Here is a 4,266-nt window from a genome sequence, read left to right as displayed (position 1 = left end):
AGTTCGTGTTACTTATGGACCTCATTCAAAGATATAATTATAGTGTTGTTTTTTGTAATAGTTGTTGAGCAAGAAGTTGAAACACAAAGTAATGCATTGTCTTTGGACTTCACGTCACATTAAATGCCTAGTTAATTAAAATGTTGGGACCTAAAAACCTTCAAAAATTCAATGCTTTGTAGGAGGCCTTTTTTTTTTTTTTTCTACATTCTCACCCCTCCACATCACATTACATTTCTTAAAAAACATATTCAAATTTTGCAAAATCTACTAATGTAGATGCTTTAAAGTGTTTGGTGTAGTATTTTTTGTAATTGATTACAGCCCTTGAACGTAATAATAGTGGCTATGTTTTAATCGGTTAGAAGATGCAATAATGGGTGGACATTATTAACTATCATTACATAATAGTATCTTGTTAAGTTCAAATAAAGAGTATTTGTCAATTGCGAGGATAGCTCAGTTGGGAGAGCGTTAGACTGAAGATCTGAAGGTCACGTGTTCGATCCACGTTCACCGCAATTCAGCTTCTATAGCTTTTGATTGTAAACCATACGTTTATGAGGTAATAAATTTCAACAGATAAAAAAAGCAAGCGTTCCGTTGTCGTCCAGCGGTTAGGATATCTGGCTTTCACCCAGGAGACCCGGGTTCGATTCCCGGCAACGGAAGAATTGTTTTGTTTATTTTTCAAATGGGAAAACTGCAATATTTCTGTTTAGTGAAGATTTGTTTGGATTGCACAGGAAAGTAAATGAGCTAATATAGTATAGAGATTTTTATACTAGTTAACTGCGCGGGTTAGTAATTTTTATAGTCCACTCTTCTATTTTTTATTATTAGGAAGAAATTTATCAAGTAATTTTTTCTTTTGAGGTAAGTATACTAACTAATAGAGTAGAGAGATTTTTATACTAGTTAAATGTTGGTTAGTAATTTTTTGTAGTCCACTATTCTATTTTCTATTAGGAAGAAATTTATCAAATAATTCTTTTTTGAAATAAAATTCATCAAGTAATTTTTTTTAAATAAAATTCATCAGGTAATTTGTTACTACACAAAATGTGTTTTTGCAAATGTCGACACATTTTCTGACTTTTAAAAAAAAAATTATTTCTAAGGCTATCCTTATTCCTACAATACCGTCTCAATTTAAAAAAATGGTTTCACTTTCAATAAATAAGTAAATAAATAAATAAATAATTTATTAAATAAACAAATATATATAACATAGCCATGTGAAAGTTCTCCCAGGTGAAACATGCGGATTAATCATAGCCATTTATCTTGTCAAAATCAACAGTCTAGAATGAAGATAAATAAATAATAAATGCGGTGGCATTACGGTTATGTTGCGTATTGTTGAAAGCTTAAGGTGCATATTTTCAAAGTTTAAGGTGTGTCATTTTAACACTTGAGGTGCGTTAGTTATACACTTAAGGTGCATAAGTTCTACAATTAAGGTGCGCTAGTTCTACACTTAAAATGCATAAGTTTACAGTTAAGGTGTGCGATTATAACACTTAAGGTGCGCCATTTTAACACTTAAGGTGCGTCATTTTAACACTTAAAGTGCGCCAATTCAACACTTAAGAGGCGTTAGTTTGATACTTAATGTGCCTCAGTTTGACACTTAATGTGCATCAATACGACACTTATGGTGTGTAAGTTTGAAACTTAAGGTGCATAATTTTAATTCTTAAGGTACATTAGTTTAACAATGGTTGGAGAAGAATGCATCCAGTTCCCAAGAAGCGCTTTTTTTTTTTTTTTTTTAATTATTTGATTTGAGCCGTTGATCTAGATTATCTAGATCAACGACTCAGACCTTACCCCATCTTTCACCCGGGAGACTCTTTGCACGTGAACAATCCCCTATATATGTGTGTGTGCGCGCGCGCTTACAGTGTCAAATGTGTAGAAAATGTGGACATGAGTGTATTATACTAAATTTTTTCAAGGTTGTGGTCAAATAAAAATTTAATGTGTTTTATTTTAGAGAAACTTCTCAAGTATTGTGATTAATATGTAGTTTTTAAAATGACAAATTGGCATGAATTATGAACCAAAATTCTTTTTGTGGAATTTGGTAGCACTTGATCCATTATGGAATTGTTGGTTTGATTAAAATCTATTAAAAATGTAAAAGTGTGATTTTGAGCTATTGAACTTGTTATTATTTTTGGAGCTTAAAGGCTATTGAAAATATTATGAGATAGTTATTTGTGTTATTTCTTTGATTCAAATGGCATTTTCATCAAATTGTGTTTAGTAAATGAATTGTTGAAATAATTGAATTATGGTAAAGTGTGATTATTTGGTTTGTTGTAAGTTGCGCACTACGAATGACCAAGTATGGACTTTTGATAAATTGATTTTTGGAAAAATGATTTTGGAGCCTAAGAGCCACATTCTATTTTATAAAGTATTTTCTAAACTTATGGAATATATGATTGTTGTGGGATATTTGGTCATACTAAATACTAGGGCTATGCCCTGTTGGGAGTGGTTAGGTTGTACCTACCTCCAGAGTCTCGGACCCTGTGTTGTGGACTACTCAGTAGAAACATACCACGGGTACTAGGGCACTTTGTTGTCCTGTTGGTTTGTGGAGTGGTTAGGATGTCCTACCACTAGGGTCTATGTATCCTGATTTGAAGGGTAGTCAGTAGAAACATATCCTGGCTACTTGGACTTAGTAACTTCCCGGTGAGGCTTGGAATCCTCACTTGGGGTGTGCACACTTAAGGTTAGAGTCCAGATTCCACTGAAAATGGGAATTTGTGGAGTGTTCAAATGTGATTCTGTTCGCTAGGGCCTAATTGTAAAGGACCCTACCCCATTTATGTGATAATGCTCTTCCATATGCATATTTAATTTTTCTCTTATACTTATAAAGTGAATTACAAATGATACTAGTTTTGGAAATGTGATTGATTGCACCCTGAAGGGTTTCATTTTGATACAAAGGTATTGAAAGAAAAAGATTTGGATGATTTTGAACATGAGTCTTATGGCTATTATTTCGAAACTTAAATTTATTTCAAAGGTGCAAGGTATGGCACAAAGTTGAATTTTGAAGAATTGAGTAATGTTTTGTAAGTAAGCCGTGTGGCTAAAGTATTTTATAAATATTTAAAGAACCCAATACTTTTCTATATATATTATTCTGCGGGCAAAGTAGTCTCTTACTTAGCAAGTGTTGCTAACCCCTTTTAATGCATGTAGTTATTTGCTTTGCTTGAATAGTAGGAAGTGAATGAAGGAATTGCCTGAAGAGAGAGTTAGAGTATATTGATGCTTATGTAAGGGGCTAGTTGTGCATTGGTCGTGGTTAAAGATTAAATTTTGGGATCGATGTTTTAAATTAACGACTTTTGTTTTGAGGATTATTAATCTTTTCTATTTTGTAGTTAGCCTTAGCACTTAGGTCTGTTAGTTGCCTAAGTGTGATGGTAATACCCTCATTTAAGTTTTAAAAAGCTTCCGCGTTCTAAACAAATTTTAAATTGAAAAAAAAAAATAAGAAAAATTTGGTCTTTAAAAATGGGGGTGTTACATAACACTTAGAAGTTATAAAACACAATTGTCAAATTATTCCACCAAATAAGAGCTTACCACTTAGATGCACACCTTAAGGGTGCAAAAGCCACAGTTCTAAGTAAATAAACCAAATCACACGTTAGCAACAAACACACGCAAACATCTCACAACCTCACATTGTTCCTTCTGAATTTAGAAACCTAAAAAGAATCTTAAAATCTTAAGTCTCAAACTTAAGTCCTTATCTTCTAAGTCAACTTCCAAGGCTCTTATAATCAACACTTAACAATCCTTAGGGCCTATAACCTAGGACTCTGATACCAACTTGCAACACCCTCGAATTCTAACCACTAAGCCTAGAATAATGATATAGTTAAGATAGATAATAATACTTAAACTTAGCATATTAAGTCTGAAATCATATCCTAAAACGTTCATGGGGATGTTAATGCCATAGTTATCCACGCTAGGATAACTACTCGGCTAAAGGTTCACAAAATATTCTACATCATCAAATCAAGGAAATCATATCCTAAAACATTCATGGCGATGTTACCGCCATAGTTATCCAGGCTAGGATAACTACTCAGCTAAAGGTTCACAAAATATTCTACATCATCAAATCAAGGGTTCAACCGGGGTGTCCATGCACCATGCAAAATATTAAATAGTCAACACTACATCACAACAGAGCCAAGCTCCAAAATGCTAACCATAAAACCG

The 4,266-nt window shown here is 33.1% G+C and overlaps 2 non-coding genes across 2 annotated transcripts; both read left to right on the top strand.

Moving 5' to 3' along the window:
• Positions 1–448: 448 nt before the first annotated feature.
• TRNAF-GAA lies at positions 449–521 on the top strand. The gene has a single exon. It is a non-coding gene; the product is annotated as a tRNA-Phe (tRNA).
• A 78-nt stretch (positions 522–599) lies between these two features.
• On the top strand, positions 600–671 carry TRNAE-UUC. The gene has a single exon. It is a non-coding gene; the product is annotated as a tRNA-Glu (tRNA).
• The last annotated feature ends 3,595 nt before the right edge of the window (positions 672–4,266 follow it).

This window comes from Ipomoea triloba, chromosome 4 (assembly GCF_003576645.1).
Source record: "Ipomoea triloba cultivar NCNSP0323 chromosome 4, ASM357664v1".
NCBI classification, from domain to species: Eukaryota; Viridiplantae; Streptophyta; class Magnoliopsida; order Solanales; family Convolvulaceae; genus Ipomoea; species Ipomoea triloba.
The sequence above is the reverse complement of the archived record's forward strand: the minus strand, read 5'-3'. Positions and strand labels throughout refer to the sequence as shown.